This window comes from Natator depressus, chromosome 7 (assembly GCF_965152275.1).
Source record: "Natator depressus isolate rNatDep1 chromosome 7, rNatDep2.hap1, whole genome shotgun sequence".
In the NCBI taxonomy this organism is placed as follows: domain Eukaryota; kingdom Metazoa; phylum Chordata; order Testudines; family Cheloniidae; genus Natator; species Natator depressus.
The window spans coordinates 27,621,993-27,641,067 of NC_134240.1; the positions used below are offsets into that span (position 1 = coordinate 27,621,993).

The following is a 19,075-nucleotide window of genomic DNA, read 5'->3' on the forward strand; positions in this document are numbered from 1 at the left end:
TTACTTTGATGCAATATAGGTGCACTCCTCAAAGCCTGTAACAGATATAGTCACTGAAGGCCAAGCAAAAAGGTGGAGCTATAGTCATTCATCCAGTTATCAGAAAGCAGTTCAGACCATGCATTCCACAAATTCATTTTTAAAAGAACATTCTAAATTTCAGTTTGGATTCTCTAAGTGGTATTTCCAGCAATGCTTCTGTAAGTGGAAATCACCCATTCTGATTTTTTCGTTTTAAGATTAAGTTATCAGCACATCTCTTTTTGCACCCTTTAAATTCTAAGAAGAAATTTAGACTTCAATAAGCCTTTTTGAATTCTGCTGTGGACAGCAGAATTTTCCTCAGCAATATGCAGAATTGTGGTTAGACAATGCTACTTTGTAAGTAAAAATACAAACTATCTGCTATCGAAAAAGATAAAAGGGTTGAAATATTAGTTGAGGTATATTATAGCTTCCTTTAGAACACATTTACTGGAGGAGTAGGATAGGATTGCTTTGATAGAACACATGTTTAAAATGAATGCCTTCATTCAGTGTCCTTGCCAGTGAGTCATTCACAAAATTTGAATGCATCTGGCTTTATTTTGATCAGCATTTGGGACTATTTTGATTTCCTTGGCAAGGGATCTGAACCTATCTTTACTTGAATTCTTACAGAAGTTTATTCTTACCTAGAGATAAAAAATAACAAAAAACCCAAAGCATTCACTTATATATGTATTCAGATTTGGTTCAATATGAGGAGCAAATTTTAAATTGTTGGTAGTGTATTTGTGGCCACAGCAAACTGATTTCTAGTGTCATATGTATGTTCCATGCCAAAGGATACTTTGTAAGTAATTCTCTCTTTAATCAAGGTTTATTAAATGGTATATTTGTGTTTCCACAGTTAAAAGGTCTGTCAGCATTTCCATTAAAACCCCTCTTACAGGAATGTATAACCCAAACCATAAAAAAATTTGCCCTAGGCTGAAATGTAGCTGGTATCCACTTCAAATACTTTTTTCCCCAAAAAATGGTTTTGGAATGTATTTCACTTGTTAAAACCAAGAATAAGAGGCCTGATCCTGCATCCACTGAAATCTGTTTCACCTATACCTGAAGTTCTGTGATATAACTAATTTGGGTTCTCCCTTCAACATCATTGTTCCTTGGTTCCTTTGGTCTTAAGAAACCACCTTTACAGCAGTACAGCTGTCCTTGTACTACCATCATGTACAATCTTGGCGCTACATGGCATATATGTTCTTGCTGTCCTGTCTGTCATCAGGTGCTGTTTGTACATTTACTGGCTGTTCTATCTGAGTTCAGGCACTTCTTTAATACCTCTTTTCTAGTGCTATTTGGCTTGCGGTCACTGCTGTTTGATTTGTTCTGACATCTTTGCCACTACTTCTGGCTTCAAAAGTTTATTTGCTGACGAGAGAGTCCATGTGTGACAGGACATGAAGCACTGTACAGGGCTACTGCCCAAGCCTTCTGTTGGTGTAGTTCTCTAGTCCAACATTACTGTACATTGGTCTAATTATCCTGGTATGCCTTGTTAGCAATTTCTTGACTCTACTCTCGGAAGACAGGATACTGGGCTAGATGGAGCTTTGGTCTGACTCAGTATGGCAGTTCTTATGCTGACGATCTTGATAACTGTTTCTGCCCATAGGCTAGCTGTGAATTTGAGAGGACGTGACATTCAAATTCTGCTGATGCAAACTTCAAAATTCCCAACAGGCAAAACTGAGGTCTATTATATGTAATCACAGTTGCTGGATTTCCACGCAGGTCAAACCAAATTTTGCAACATTCAATGACAGAGGCTGCTGCTGTTGCATGAGAGGGATTTATTTCTCAATAATCAGAATACTTATCAGCCATCAGAAGGTACACTTGATTTCCTAATATAGATTCATAGATTCATAGATATTTAGGTCAGAAGGGACCATTATGATCATCTAGTCTGACCTCCTGCACAACGCAGGCCACAGAATTTCACCCACCACTCCTACAAAAAAACCTCACACCTATATCTGTGCTATTGAAGTCCTCAAATCGTAGTTTAAAGACTTCAAGGAGGAGAGAATCCTCCAGCAAGTAACCGTGCCCCATGCTACAGAGGAAGGCGAAAAACCTCCAGGGCCTTCCAATCTGCCCTGGAGGAAAATTCCTTCCCGACCCCAAATATGGCGATCAGCTAAACCCTGAGCATATGGGCAAGATTCATCAGCCAGATACTACAGAAAATTCTTTCCCGGGTAACTCGGATCTTACCCCATCTAATAACCCATCACAGGCCATTGGGCCTATTTACCATGAATATTTAATTACCAAAACCATGTTATCCCATCATACCATCTCCTCCATAAACTTATCGAGTTTAATCTTAAAGCAAGATAGATCTTTTGCCTCCACTGCTTCCCTCGGAAGGCTATTCCAAAACTTCACACTTCACTTGGGTCCATACCTAGTTTACTCCATTGGTGCACAGATGTTTCATGTGTCGTATTAGCTAGGGATTTATTGAAGATACAGCACTGGCTTTATCATCTTTGGTGCCTAAAATGACACAGTTCTCTACCAAGTTTGTTTGCAGGTGTGCAAAATTTGCATAAAGAGGCTATCTGGCTGATACTAGTTGCCTATTGGTATACAGCTTCAGTTTGATCAGATATATTGAAAAATATACTTCACTTATTTTAGGCACAAAATAGTCCTCTTCCTCCCCGGCCCTCACTAACTCTAACTGATTGCAAGTTAGGAAGCAATCCTTACCCATTGTGGGATTCAGTATGGCCACTCTGATCATCCTGCTTTCATTTCCCACTCTTGAAGCTACTTATAATTTGTCCGTGAAGCCCTGGAGCAGCTCTATTTTTCAAAGGTTTACACGAAATTTGTATCACAGCAAGGAGTGCAGTGTTGCTCACAGCCATTGCTAAAGTATTTAGGTACCTACAGTCCACCTCAAAGAATTAAAGATGGCAAAAATTATTTTACTTCGCATGCCCTGTTAAGAGCTGACATAAAGCATGGCACAAAGAAAGTCATTGGCAATGCACACCACCTTGTACTGGTCCTAGAAAAATTGATGTACAACGCTGCATGTGTGAGCATCCTGTCCTGGCAAATGATCTACTGTGTAGAGCACTCACACAGCATCAGCCACAGAATTTTGATTTGGGGTGATAGGACACAAACTAGAAAATCCGTGAAACTATGCATCTTGACTCTCAGACTGTAGGTATAAATCTGCAATGCTGGCAAGAAGAAGAGCTTTACATTCGCTATGGAGAGAACCCACTGAGAGGAATTTATTGATATGCAAACATGGAATCCCACGTAATGATGGATTTTTGGTATATTTTAAGTCACTTTTCAGAGTATGACTTACTTTGGTTTTTATTCATCTCAAACATTATGACTGCCCTATTCTGGATATAAGTTTCTTTCACCTTAATCGGAATATAGCTGGCAGCAATTCCTTGTGTTTAAGGAGATGACAAAAAGCAATGCATAGAAACAAGAACTGAAGCACTACAAGTCACTTCAATCTGTAAAGTTCAGATTTTGGCTTATTAGTGTCACACTTAATTGGATGCAATGGTAATGTTTACACCAAGAAAAATTAAGTATTACAGTGGCGGAGTATTAATGATTATTTTTAAAAACTCTCCGAGGCAAAGAACACTTTCTTTAATGTAAGGTGGTGTTGATGAGGTTGTTAGTGTTTGTGCAATGAGTGAAACAAATACATCAGTAATGAGTTAGCATTAGAACATCAGCCAGGAGACTCCCACAAATCCTTTGTCGAGCTGCAGTGACCTTAGTAATATTATAGTGGATGTCTTCAACCAAGCTGACTGCTGTCCCAAAGTGTTAGTTTTTAAGAAACAAAACATTCCCCAAGAGTCTGTGTTACAAGTATCACTCTGATGAATAGAGAATGAGCATCAAGTCAAAAAGACAAGGTCAAGGAATTAGTCAGAATTTACAGAAGTCTTTTTCTTACTGATCTCTTCATAATACTCTCTTGGAAACTAGAGCCTAAAGATATTCCATTACCAACATGTTTTCAGTCCATTGCAAGTCACCAAGAAGTCAATTTTTTCCTAGACGCAGTTTTCCACAAGAGCTGGGGTCTGGGTCCTAGTGTTTTCTCTCCACAGAAGGGCTCTGTTTTCGCTCTGGTGAGCTTTACTTTTTTTCAGTTTGATTATTGAAGTCTTATAAGGTTTGGGATTCGGATAGCTATGCAGCAGAAAAATGCTTAGGCAAACCTATGGAGACCACCATGCCCTGAAGCTCACGATCTTCTCCTCCACGCAATGCCACCAACCCCAAAAGATTCCCACTATATCTGCAACAGCTTCTTTGGGATGAAGACAAAAGTGACCGGATACTGTCATAAAGCAGATGGTATCCAGTATGCCTGTTTCCCCAACTTTGGCATCTTTAGGGGAAGACAGCAAGCCCAATCTCCCTTGATTTGAGTCTGAGTTTTCTCCCTCTTCCTGTCCCCATGGAGTAGAGAGTAGGGATTCTCTCTATATATATATTCTCAAGGACCTGGGATCAGTGGGTCACCCTCATTCCCCCTGATCAGCCTCAGGGCAGCATTAAGATAGACAGGTTGGGTGTCTGTTTCTTGTGTAACATTCATGTATTTGCAAAAAGAAAAGGAGTACTTGTGGCACCTTAGAGACTAACACATTTCTCTGAGCATAAGCTTTCATGAGCTGCAGCTCACTTCCACTGCATGCATCTGATGAAGTGAGCTGTAGCTCACGAAAGCTTATGCTCAAATAAAGGTGTTAGTCTCTAATGTGCCACAAGTACTCCTTTTTTTTTTTTTTTTGCGGATACAGACTAACACAGCTGCTACTCTGAAACCTGATTCATGTATTTGGTATAGAAAATATTACATCTTGAGAGAGATTGTCCCCATAAAATAGCTTGTAGTATGGGGAAGTGTGCACCAAATTGCATAAGATTTGGCAGCTATGTGGGTGATAATATTGATGCTAACTCATGATATTGCCAGGAAGAAGATGTGAACAAAGTGCAGGATGTACTGCCTGTAGGGTAAGGGGTCTGATGTGTTTCCCCTGGTTCTGCTCCACTCTGGATACTCACTTACCAGGAGAGCCCAGAGTAACAGCTGAGCCAGCAAGAGTAAGAAAAATTGTTGGCCAGCTAGCTATTTGCCCCTATTGGCAGGATATCATGGACCTTAAAAAAAAAAAAAGCTGGGCCAACTACCAAGTACATGGACCGGGACTGTCAGCACTCAGAGCTAACTTTAAAAATCTCATGACAGTCCCAGGCAAAATGACTTTTAGGTATGGATATGCAGGCAATGCATCAGTTAAAATTGTAGGTGCATTATGCTAACTGTTCATGTGACTGTCCTCTAAGTTCTACTTGCTGAACAGAGATTCACTGAGCACACAAGGTGTAGGCCAGTGGAACAGGAAGGAGAGTAGCAAGGGAAGTGATCTGCCTGCACAATTGTGGACACAGACAGAATCTCTCTCTCTGCTGTCTCTTCATAACAACAACTTTGAGGGTTCAAAGGAGCGAGCAGCACAGCAGGATCATTTTCATCACAAATAAAAATTCAGCAAGGCTTGCACAGAATTAGAGGATCTGTGGGGTACTTCCAGGTCCTCACTGAACATGAAAGCAGATTTCCTTACCCCGTTTAGAAATGCCTCTGAGAAAAGCCAGTTGCTGTATGATTACCCGAATCTACTAACAGATTGCTCATGGAGACTTATACACTTTGACCAGAGTTTTCAAAAGTGGTAACTGATTTTCAGTGCCTCTTGGTTTGGGGCCTGATAGAGATGCTAAGCACATGCAGTTCTCATTAACTTCAGCAGGAGCCATGGATGTTCAGCATTTCTAAGTCACGCCCACGGTCTAAAGTTGAGCACCTACCAATTGGGACACAGACGAAAAAAAAAATTTTTTTTAAAGTTTGGAGATTAGGAAACTGTCGAGGTATTTGTAGGAGAGTGGTATGCCATTTCTGCCAGGAAATACTGTGTACACCAGGGATCTGAAAAACTTATTAAAAAGGAACTTTAACCCCTGCATATTGCCACTTACATTGATTTGTTTTTAGCTAAATTGAAAGGCTTAGCCATTACATTCATGGTCTCAAATCTTAGATAACATTTTCAAGTTTGGTATCCTGCTGACTCAAAATGCCCAGGAGTTTATTTTTAAACTAGCAAAGCAATGCCATTCAAACAGGAACCACTTCTACACAGAGATTTCACCTCAATACAGACAACAGTTTCTTGAAGTTTATGGATATTGGGTCAAAGAAAGAGCTGAAGGACTGAACTTTACAATTTGTCGTATAGTAAACTGAAGGGCACAACAAGCTGAAATTTCCAACACATACAATAGGAAATAAATGTCTCAAATATAGCTCAGACTGCAATGCAAAAAAATCTATGAAATCCATCTGGAAGGCACACACAAGAAACTGCATTTGAGGGCTTGTCTACATTAGGGTTGCCAATTTTCTACTTGCGCAAAACCCAACATCCTTGCCCTGCCCCTCCTCTGAGGCCCTGTCCCCTGCTCACTCCATTGCCCCCCTCTGTTGCTTGCTCTCCCCACCCTCACTCACTCATTTTCACTAGGCTGGCTCAGGGGACTGGGGTGTAGGAGGGGGATGAGGGCTCCAGCTGGAGGTGCAGACTCTGGGGTGGGGCTGGGGGATGAGGAATTTGGGGTATAGGAGGGTGCTCTGGGCTGGGACCAAAGGGTTCAGGACTGTGGTAGTGGTTGGGGCGTGGGAAGGAGGTGAGGACTCTGGCTGGGGGTGTGAGCTCTGGGGTGGGGCTGGGGATGAGGGGTTTGGGGTGCAGGAGAGTGCTTTGGGCTGGGACCGAGGGGTTTGGAGGGCAGGAGGGGGATCAAGGCTGGGGCAAGGGGTTGGGGAGGGGGTCGGGGTGCTTACCTCAGGCAGCTCCCAGAAGCAGCTGCATATCCCCCCTCCAGCTGCTACATGCAGGCATGGCCAGGTGGCTCTGTGTGCTGCCCTGTCCACAGGCGCCGCACCTGCAGCTCCCACTGGCTGTGGTTCCCGGCCAATGGGAGCTGCAGAGCCAGTGCTTGGGGCGGAGGCAGCATGCAGAGGGGGGACATGCTGCTGGTTCTGGGAGCTGAGCGGAGCCAAGGCAGGCAGGGGGCCTGCCTTAGCCCCACTGTACCACTGACTCGACTTTTAATGGCCCTGTCAGCAGTGCTGACTGGAGCCACCAGGGTCCTTTTCAACTGGGCATTCCAGTCAAAAACTGGACACTTGGCAACCATAGTCTACATGACAGGGTTACACACTATGGGGCGGGGGGGTGATTTCTAGGGTGCACTAATGTGTTGTGGGTTAATTGGTCTGTGTAGACCCTGCTGGTGTGCACTAAAAGTTCCCTAGGGTGCTTTAACGTTATGCAGCACAACATTAAAGCTCAAATATGCAGAGACAGTTGAAATATAGTTTCAGTTATAACTATCATTATAAACACAGTTTTAATTCTTGCACTCACTAATTCTCAAAGCAAAATCTAGTTGATATTCCCCATATGTGGTCTTCTGTTGGGGTCTCTGCAGAGCTCATGAGTTTCACAGTCAGCACCTACTTTAGAAGTATCACAGGGTTTCCCGATCTCCAAGCATGCCCTGACCTTGTGGAGCTCATGCTGCTTGCAGATAATCATTTTGCAGGGCCTCTCTCACACACACACACACACATACACACTCTAGGAGATTACATAAAGTATTCTATTATAAATGTTTGCTGTAATTCATTTCTACATTTTGAATTGTCTTTATAAACTGGTGGAATGACTCAGCAGAAAACAGTTTCTGACAGCAAGCTCGCTTCCTCAAGAGATAACATACGCAGAAAAAGAAAACCAAGTCCCTGCCTTAGGATCAAGCTCAGTCCTCTGACCTTGGATGTGAAGCCCAGCCTGAAAAGGCTTCTTTCTGTGTCTCGGGGTATGGCTACGCTGCAGAGGTCTGTTTGTAGCAGGGGCTGGCATGAGCTGCTCTAGCCTTAATCTAGATAGCATGGCTAAAAATAGCAGTGAAGGTAGGGTGGCATGGGTTTCAGCATGGGCTAATAACACAGGTATGTCCTTAGGACCCCCAGGGGCTTCTACAGCTTGCACTGCTGCCTGTGTAACCACATTTGTCCTGCTATTTATATCCATGCTAGCTAGATTAAAGCTAGTGCAAATATACCATTCTGCAATTATACCTCCTCCTGCAGCGTAGACACCCCTGTTGGAGGGGGAGTACCTTTACCGGGGCAGAGGAAAATATAAATACAGGTTAAATAATTTTATAATATAAATTGTGTAGTATGAGAACAAATTTTGCTCACATGCAGACATTTTACCTTTTCATATTAGTATATGCTGCTGCATCTAGTGCTAAACTGGTAAATGAAAGTAAAAGATTCACACGTCTGTCTTCCTGGGAGACCTAAATTGATTAGGAAGGTTTGAATATCATCTTTATTCTCAGAAGGATCTTGTAGTGTTAATTACATTATCTGTTTCATTAGTGAGCGTGTGATTTTTAATTTAGACAGGCCATGGGGATAAATGTCTGTGGGCATATGGGCCCTCAGTCAGTTTGGACTAAGAATATTACTGAAGAACAATACTCAGCTATAGTCTTAGTCCAAACAGGTGCATTATCTCACTAGATTTTCCTCCCTGCCAGAGAAAATGGCATACACTGACCACTGCTTAGAATCATAGCGTTAGAAGGAACCACAAGGATCATCTTGTCTAACCCCCTGCCAAGATGCAGAATTTGTTGTGTCTAAACCGCCCAAGACAGATGGCTATCCAGCGCCCTTTTGTAAATGCCCTTTTGTAAGCTTCCACAACCTCCCTAGGCATCTGTTCCATTGTCCTAACATTCTTACAGTTTCAAATTTCAGGGATAACTTCCTATCTAAATCTGCTGTGTTGTAGTTTGAACCCATTCCCTCTTGTCCTGCCCTCTGTGGCAAGAGAACAATTTTTCCTCCATCTTTTTTATAGCAGCCTTTAAAGTATTTGAAGACCACTATTATGTTCTCCCTTAATTTCCTCTTTTCCAAACTTAACATAACCAGTTCCTTCAGCCTTTGCTCATATGGCTTGCATTCCATCCCTTTGATCATCTTCGTTGCTTGCCACTGGACCCTTTCCAGTTTCTCGACATCGGTGACCAAAATTGGAGACAATACTCCATCTGAGGCCTAACCAGTGCTGAGTAGAGTGGTACTATCACCTCCTGTGACTTGCATGCGATGACGTGGTTAATGCAACCTAAAACTGCATTTGCTTTTTTTGCAACAGCATCTCATTGCTGACTGATGTTGAGGTTGTGATCCACCACTTCTCCCAGATCCTTCTCAGCAGTGCGGCTGCCAAGCCAGTTATCCACCATTTTGTATTTGTGCATGTGTTTTTTCTTCCCTAAGCATAGCACCTTACATTTGTCTTTGTTCAATTTGATTTTGTTGTCTATATCCCTGGTCTCCAATGTATCAAGATCTCTCTGAATTTTAGCTCTATCCTCCAAAGTGTTGGAAACCCCCCCTAGCTCTGTCATCTGCAAATTTGATCCAGGTCATTAATAAAGATGTTAAACACCACCAGACCCAGAACAGATCCCTGTGAAACCCCACTTGAGACCTCCCTCCAGTCTGACATTATTCCATTTATAGTTACTCTTTGTTTGCAGTTGCTTACTCTTACAGCTACAGTTCCACCAACTGAAGGCCCATGTGTCCAGACATTTATCTCAAAAGTTTGTTGATCTCTGGTGACCCAGAATAAAATGATTTAGCATAAATAGGAGATCTTCAAGCCAACCACAGCATTAGCAGGACAGAGGTAGCCTAAACCTATTATACGTAAATAACCATTTGCAAAGAAAAAACCCATTGCATATCTCCCCCTTTTCTTCTTCTTCTTATTTCTCTTTTTCCCCTACCATTTCTCCCTTATTTTATTTCTGACAATGTGCATACACAGTTTAAGTAAAAAGAAAAGGAGTACTTGTGGCACCTTAGAGACTAACTAATTTATTTGAGCATAAGCTTTCGTGAGCTACAGCTCACTTCATCGGATGCATATTGTGGAAAATACAGAAGATGTTTTTATACACACAGACCATGAAAAAATGGGTGTTTATCACTACAAAAGGTTTTCTCTCCCCCCACCCCACTCTCCTGCTGGTAATAGCTTATCTAAAGTGATCACTTTAGATAAGCTATTACCAACAGGAGAGTGGGTTTGTGTGGGGGAGGGGGGGGCAGAAAACCTGGATTTGTGCTGGAAATGGCCCACCTTGATTATCATACACACTGTAAGGAGAGTGATCACTTTAGATAAGCTATTACCAGCAGGAGAGTGGGGTGGGGGGAGAGAAAACCTTTTGTAGTGATAAACACCTATTTTTTCATGGTCTGTGTGTATAAAAACATCTTCTGTGTTTTCCACAGTATGCATCTGATGAAGTGAGCTGTAGCTCAAGAAAGCTTATGCTCAAATAAATTGGTTAGTCTCTAAGGTGCCACAAGTCCTCCTTTTCTTTTTGCGAATACAGTCTAACACGGCTGTTACTCTGAAACAGTTTAAGTAGTTTTACACAGATGTCACTGACAAGCCTGAAGGCAATGGGCTTGCAGAGGTGTAGCTAAGGGCATAAATTTGCAGAACCTCTATGTCCTAGTGATGATTAGAGTTGTGCAGATAAACTGATTTGTTGTCTTGCTGTTCCAAGAATTAAAAAAAGAAAAAAATTTGTTCCAGTCAAACAAAATTTTCAGCTAACCAAATATTTTAAAAAATAGTTTTGAACAAAAAAACCCAAAACATTTTGTTTGACCCCCAAAACAAAGTATTTTGGTTAGATTTCAAGCATTTTTAAATGTTTGATTGTTTTCAACGTAACAGAAGAAATCTGGAACCTTCTCCCCTCAAAAAATCAAAACATTGTTTGAAGAGCGTTGAAACAAAATGTTTCAATTTTATTTGTTTAGGTTTAAAAAAATTAATTTGGCAAAACTGACAAACATTTTGCAAAATGTTTTGGTATCACTGAATCTGCATGTTTCACTAAAACAAGTTTTCTATGGAAAAGTTTGCCCTGCTCTAGTGATGGTAAGTTATCAGGAGAAGAACCCAGTTTGGCTGTAGAGCACAGGGAGTGTTAGTAGGGCCAGCAAGATTTTTTATATAACATTTACAAATGGAAGCACATTTGATATGGAATCAGTTAGACAGTAACTCTGGAGGCCGATAATCTCATTATTACCAAGTCACTATCGAAGACAAAACTACATTGTAATGTTATGTTTCTGTTCTGACAGTAGATAATGATTGAGCCTATTTAGAGAGTTACATTGTCACGGGTACCATCTGCAGAGACAGGAAGAGTTTATGGGAGGAAACAGAGGTTTGTAATCCCATCCTGTCCCTTTTCATTCTGGCTTTTCAGATGACATGATGAATCCAGGTGGAAAGATATTCTCTCATCTCTGACTATGTGGCAGAGAGGAAAACGTAATTGATTAGTCTTATTAAGGAAACTGCTTTTGCCAAAAGCATTTAGTTTACCCAGGTTACTCAGTTTATCCATAAAATGAATTATATGCTGTGCAGCTGTAGGAAAAGTACAACTTTCTGTGCAAGGTAGATCTTTTATTTTAATTTTAAAAGAAGTAGCTTCAGTTGCATGAGAATATCCAACTGATAGCAATTCTGAGGAGTGCTATATTAGGTTAATTAGAAAATTAATGAGAAAGGGGCATTATGAGCAAAGAAATGCAGATCTAAAGGATTTCCTTTAAATGTTGTATAATCTCTGTAATATCACTTCTTGTGCCTGTGAAAATATTAAGTGAGAAGAGGTGATTCAAAGACATCAAGAGAAAAAAAAAATTAGAGAAAGATAGGCAGAGATATAGCATTAAGTGAAAGGTTCAAGTGAAACAGATCTTCCTGGTCTCTCTTTAGTTCACTCTTCTAACAAATAAATCATTGGCACGTAAGCACTTCTACAATGAGAATTACTTGGGAGGACACACATGCTGGCGTAGTCTTGATGCCCAGCATTGGCTACACCATGTTGGCAGGTATAGCAATATGTTGCACCATATCAATGATCCTGTATACAACAGTTATTGTTCGGCTAACAAAGCTGTCTATAGTTGACAGTCACTAACTATTCCCTAGTAAATTCAGCCATAGTTGATCTTGGAGTAGATTTGACTGTAGAAACAAATGAAGTGGAGTATTTTAATCTGGGTAGAGCTGCTTTTTCATTGAAGGCTTTGCAGTGGCATGGGGGGGTGGGGGAGGAAGGAAGAGGTAAGTATTACATATCCGAGTGAATGTGTTACATATTATGAAAAGCAGAGCTATTGCTTATATCTAGCATTTGGTCCTAAAATTCAGTTTTGCATTTATATGGGTTAACTTTTCCATATCACAGTAACTTGATGTATGTTCACACTTTAGAATACAAGCAATTTCTAAATCTTATATTTTTATCAAAATGAAATAAATCTACATTAGCATGTTTAATAGTTAGAGTAGTGAAATTGGAAGCTGGGTCTGTTTCTGACTCTGCCATTGATACTGAGTGTAACTCCAGTAGGCAAGTTTTAGTCTCTTAGCCTATCAAATGGGTATGGTCCAGGAATGCTTCAGGCCATGCGCTCCTGCACAAATTTAGCAATACACAGGTCAAGCCATCCCTCCTCCACCCCACTTAAATAACTAGCACCAAACAGGGTAACTGTTTGCCAGTTTTCCTCTTCCCTTTTAAAAATGGGATGAAACTCTCCACTAGATTCACTCTTTTCTTCACTGACTGCAGAAGAGAACTGACCTAGGTTCTATCATCTTTCGCAGTTCGGAAACTGTAAGTAGTACAGCTGACCCCGAATGCAACACCTACCTATTAGGTCATAAATCACATTAGAACATTCCAGTGCAAGATGCTATAAACTGCCATTGTGAAGTGTATTTTGGAGGTCTGTGTCACCATATAGTGGGCACAATAACCTTTCCTTTACTAGCATAGCTGACAGCATTGCTCTTCAAATAGAAGAGTGTCTTTGCCATATTTCATGTTTTACATTTAAGAAGAGGGAGGCATAAGCCCAGCTGTTTTAAACCAAATGAGGATAACACTGGCCATATACCCAGTAAGGCAATCTTTTAAAGATTTTAAAAGCCTATGGATTGTAGCAGCAAGCTTTAGACACTTGTATCTGGTTTTTATTATTGCAACACATGGTCTGAATCAAAGATGGATTTCTCTAAGATACTCATGTTCTGTAGCTTAATTGCTCTCTTTGGGCCTGATCCAACACCTATTGAAGTCAATGGAAAGACACACATGGATTTCAATGGGAGTTGGATCTGGCCCTCCACACCGTGCTGTGTCTCAAAGTGAAAGCAGCAAACCAGCATGTAGCTGTTCAGTGCTGAGGCTATATAGTTTTGAATAATGTTACCTGTCTTATGCCTGATGCAAGAATAAGCCTGTTAAGAGAAGAGGTTCTATAATATTGTATTTGTGAGAAACATAGCAACTTCTGTTGCTTTTTTCTTCTTCAAATTCACGTTTCATCTGCCTTCTCCTGATAATTTTCCAAAGTGGTAAGGAAATTTATCCAAGAATATATTTAACCTTAGAACCTGGGCAAATTTACAGTCTATATTTATATTTAGAGTAACAAGAAATATTCACACACACACTAAACTAACCACTCTACTTTTCTAAACACAGCCATTAATAATTAGGCCTACAAATTTGACTTAATTATAAGCTCAGTTGTAAGAAGGGAGTGTAAATTCATAAGATGTCACAGTAACCTATAACAATAAACATTGATGGGGGAAAGGTATAAAAAGGGAGACAAAGATTGAATTATTCCGAACTAAAAGGCCTATATTTTTATTTATATATATAAATAAATGAATTCAAGGACTGTGTTAAGATCATCTGTGGTAAACAGCGAGAGACAAAATAAATAAATCAATCAATAAACCAAAACTTATCTGTCATATTAGGCCTGAGGGTTTGACAAAACAACAAGGAGAGGGACTATTCTGCCATTACTCCCCTTTTGGGGTCCCAATGGGAAGAGCTTATGAGAAAAAAAATGGAAACTGCAGCAAATTTTGCCATCATGGCTGCCACCCCCACCATCTCCTTCATCCCGAGACCTCTTTTATCTGATCCTGGAGAAGTGTCCTGACCAGGCCAGAAAGAGAGAGGCCGATGACATCACCACTTCCACCAAGTCAGCCAAATCCAAAACACCACCCCTCTGGGTCCTCTTCACCCTGCCTCCCATGTGATAAGGGAGACAGCTAAAAACAATGTCCGAAATAGCCCAATGCTGGTATGAGTTTGCCAAGTCTCAGAGTGGCTAATGAGACTGTGTGCTGGGCCTGTGGTTTTTTTTGTTTTTTTAGCAGTGAGGTTGCAAGTGAGACTCAACACCGGAGACAGAAGCTGCATTTTCTGACTTTGCTGTCCTTTTTTCTCCCACTTTTGTGGGAGTTAGTGTTGTTTTGTCTTAAAGGAAGCAGGATTGGACTTCAACAGCAGCAGCAACAGCACAGATCAGGTAAGCTTTTCTCTTTTCCCCAAAAAGGACAGTTATTGCCATCTAAGACTGTCAAGGGTTTTTTCCTCCTAAAGACATTCTACAGGTGAACAGAACAAGGGATGTGTTAAAATGCAAGCCCTAATACTTCACATTTCAAAGGCTTTAACTTTCTTTTCTCCATCTTTAATAAAACATTTGAATAATGCGTTTGCCATGGTACCAAATAGGCTGAGGTCTCTATTCCAAATGCCAAACCTAGTTTAACACTGTTTAATGTTGTACAGTGACTGGATTATGTTTACACCTTTGACTCTTTGGGCCCCTATATCCCATATAAATTAAATACAAACATAGAAAATAAAGAAATAGCTTCTGATATTATGAGTATAAAGTACTGTATTTCCTCCCACACCTAACAGGCACACTTTAGCAACATAATCATTTACTCACCCTAAAAGTTCCATTGAAGTCAGTAGGCTTGCAAGGGTGTAAGTGAGTGAAGAATTGACTTCAGGGATTATTGGTCTGAAAACTTGAATTAAACCCCCTCGAAACTACGGCAGTTAGTGGGGCCTCAAAAGACTTAAAAACTTACCAGGTGCTGAAATCTGACTTGCTGGCTGTGTTAACTTTGCTGGACATAGTTTTTAAATCAGAGCTATGGATATATTTTTGCTCTTATTTATACAGGTGTAAATCTAGAATAGCTCCACTGAAGTGATATCAAGTTTACAGTAGTATAGAAAACCCAATTTCAGTCCCAAGGAAGTGACCCAGGGCCAGACTGTTTAAGGCAGGGGTAGTCAATAGGCAGACTGCAGACTAAATCCAGACCACCACATGCTTTTGAATGGACCCCAAAATCTTTTTATTTACTTACCTTTTATTATTATTTTCTCTGGCATCTGGACCTTGATTATACCTTGACCAAGAAATTAATTGACTACCCCTGGATTAAGGTATTTAGTTGCCCAAAGATGCAGACAGGCACTGCGTGAAATTTTCAGAAGTATCAAGACACCAAACTCCCTTTGATTTCAATGACATTAGTGCAATCTTCAAAAATGCCAAGGTGCCTATCCGCATGTTAATTCCCTTTAAAAGTCTGATCTTGGAATCTACATGGTGTAACTTGATCTGACTAAGATAAGTGACTTAAGCAAAACACAAGCCACCGCCCCACCCCCCTCAAAAATCTAGTGCACCAGCAGACATTCTGGTATCATCTTGACCTTTGCAATCTATCTCAACTTTTACTACATCTTCAAGATAAGAGGACTTGAGGCCCTTGAGAAGTATTATGTTCATAGAATCCAGTGATCTACAACAATGCTGGTTGTACTGAAGTCTGTATCCTCACTGGAGGATAAAATGGAACTAATCACCTTACAGAACGCAGAACTGAATGTGTGTCTCTCAAAGATAAGTCAAAATCTATTGAAACAAAGCAGTTTACTCAATGCATTCAGCATTAGCTGTTATTTGAGAGAAGGGAATTAAAGTACTTAAGAATTCTACCCGGGGAAAAAAAATACCTTCAGTTTTTGTGGATAATCAGTAGTAAGAAGTGGTTCTGACCTTAAGACAAATTTTCAGAAAGGCCCACTAGATTGGTATCCCTTAACTGTGTGTGCTTTCGTTAATACATGGAGAGCCTACCTTTACACAGCCTAATCTAATGATTGTATTTAAATGTACAAACTTGGATTGTACCTAACCTCTGAAATTGGGCACGGTTATAAATGAAGTGTGGGGGGGTGGCTCTCTTTGATGGACACCCAGCCAGCCAGTTAGCTGTAAAATCCCTCTTGGTAGCTATTCTCTGCTTTACCTGTAAAGGGTTAAAAGTCCCCCAGGTAAAGAAAAGGAAGTAGGCACCTGACCAAAAGAGCCAATGGGAAGGTAGGTTTCAGAGTAGCAGCCGTGTTAGTCTATATTCGCAAAAAGAAAAGGAGTACTTGTGGCACCTTAGAGACTAACAAATTTATTTGAGCATTTGTTGCATCCAATGAAGTGAGCTGTAGCTCACGAAAGCTTATGCTCAAATAAATTTGTTAGTCTCTAAGGTGCCACAAGTACTCCTTTTTTTAATGTGAAGGTAGAACTTTTTAAATTGCGAAAGAAACTTTCCCTTTGTCTGTTGTTCTCTCTGGGCTGCAGGGACACGGAGCAGCAATGCTGTAAGCAGTTTAAGCCAGGTATGATTATAGATTAACAATTCATACCTCGAGCCTACTTATTTGAAGCCTCAGATAAGTAAGTAAAATTAGGGAATGTCTAAAAAGATACGATTAGGTTTATTTCTGTTTATTTTTTTAAGGCTTGTGGACTCCTCTGTGCTAACCCCAGATGCTTTTGTTTGTAACCTTTAAGTTAACCCCCAAGAAAGCTATTTTGGGTGCTTAATTTTTGGAATGCTCTTTTAAAGTCTAGCAAAAGCCTAAGTTCCAGATGTATTTTCTTCCTTTTTTGTTTTTAATAAAATTTACCTTTAAGAACAGGATTGGATTTTTGCTGTCCTAAGAGGCTTGTGCATGTTTTTTGATTAGCTGGTAGCAACAGTTAATTTCCTTTGTTTTCTTTCTCAGCTCTTCCATGGAGGGGCTTGAGGGTACCCCAGAGGGAGGAATTCCTAAGTGCTCCTTCCTGGGTCCAAGGGGATTTTTTGCATTTGGGGTGTGGCAGTGTTTACCAAGCCCAGGACAGAGAAAAGCTGTAAGCTTGGGAGTTTAATACAAGCCTGGAGTGGCAAGTGTTAAATTTTTAAAATCCTTGTGGGCCCCCACCATCTGTATTCAAAGTGACAAAGTGGGGATTCAGCCTTGACAGGCACTTTTGAAAATCTGACATTTGTTATTTCCTAGAGCTCAGCAAAAAAGAAGATATTTTCATTTTAAGTGTTATAGGAATAAAGCTTTAGACAAGGAACCCCAAAATTGCACCTTCTTAGGGTGACCATACATCTTGTTTTGGCTAGGACAGTCCCCTTTTTAAGTGCTGTCCTGGACGTCCCAACTTTTTTGACAAAACTGGGCGTTTGTCCCGTTTGCTCTTGCCAACTTATGATCAACATATTCTGTGCTATGGAAAACTCATTTTAAAATACCTCAGTGTCCCTGCTGTGCGGTTGCACCCCACCCCCAAATGAAGATAGATCACGATGTAAGCCAACGGCCATACAACATAGAGATCTATGCTACCAGTGCAAAGCCTTGGACACTTGATGCTACAGACTGATACCAGAGATCTGTGGGATTTGGAATATGTTTTCCCATAGTTGTCCACTTTATAGAAGAACTAGAGACCTCCAGAAGAGGAGTATAGTTAATATTTATAAAAAGCTAATTAATGTTTTCTCCCAGAACTTCTGGGAAGCAAATAGGTAAGCATTATTCAATTACTATGCCCATTTTACAGATAGGGAAATGAAGACAGAATTAAATGACTTGCCCCAAGGGACTCGGTGGTAGAGCTGGGATTGAAAGCCAGTTCCTATGTAGTATTTTAGGGTTAAATTCAGCCCTATGTAGAGAACCAGAACAAGGCCTGTGCACCACTTAATTTTGACAGCTCAGACAGGATTAACGTGACGTATAGGTCTTGTTCTGAGTCTTTGCACTAGGTTGAATTTCACTTCTAGTATGTTAGATGAGATGTAGTAGACGAGATGTGAGATGAGATGAGATGTAGTAGTTAGCAAAAAAGTCTATCCCTTTCTGTGTGCAGAAGAGAATTAATGCTTTCAGGGCAATAAGAAATTAAAACATTCCTTCTACTGAGTAGAGAAAACGTATTCTTTATTGGAGCCTGCATCACTATATACATATCTTTGTGAAAGTTTCTTCTCAGAAACAGTTTGGCAGATACCCAAACCCTGCATGAGGGTAGGATGTTTGCAGAAAGCTAGAATCTAGAAAGGTAACTATTTGCAGGTTACTTATTGTATTTAAGAAAATACTGTACAAAACAATATAGTAGGTGGTTAAGTGTTCTGGTTTAGAAGTTGAGATTTTTATTTTATTATTAACTTGTTTGAGGATTTTTATTATTTGGGGTTTTTTAAACTATGAAAATGTGATTCTGTGACAGAAATACTGTTGCAGGTATTACAGCTTTGTGCATTGCAGTGATAGCTGTGGATCACGTAACAGCAGTGTCCAAGCCCAGGGGAACCCTTACTTTCACCACAAAGGTGGCTCTGATAGGACTGGTGGTGTCCCAGATGTTTGGACTACACCTCCACTTTAATGCTAGAAGGCATTAAGTCCTCCTGCGCCGCAGACTGGTACAACAGCGACCCAGTTAATGTTTCCTACATGATCTTTAACTGGAATTCCAAAGCAGAAGGAAAACTATCTAGATAGCCACGGGAAATCAAGTGTGGACTCTATGCTGCGTAACAACATTCCATTTCTCTTAACATAC

At 40.5% G+C, this 19,075-nt stretch overlaps 1 protein-coding gene and 1 pseudogene across 1 annotated transcript in view; one reads left to right on the forward strand and one right to left on the reverse strand.

Annotated features, from left to right (window-relative positions):
• CACNA2D3 (calcium voltage-gated channel auxiliary subunit alpha2delta 3) overlaps nt 1–19,075 on the reverse strand; it is an 869,947-nt gene that overhangs the window by 829,255 nt on the left and 21,617 nt on the right. The gene's annotated exons all lie outside the window — the stretch shown is intronic.
• On the forward strand, nt 12,085–19,014 carry LOC141991299 (parapinopsin-like; annotated as a pseudogene).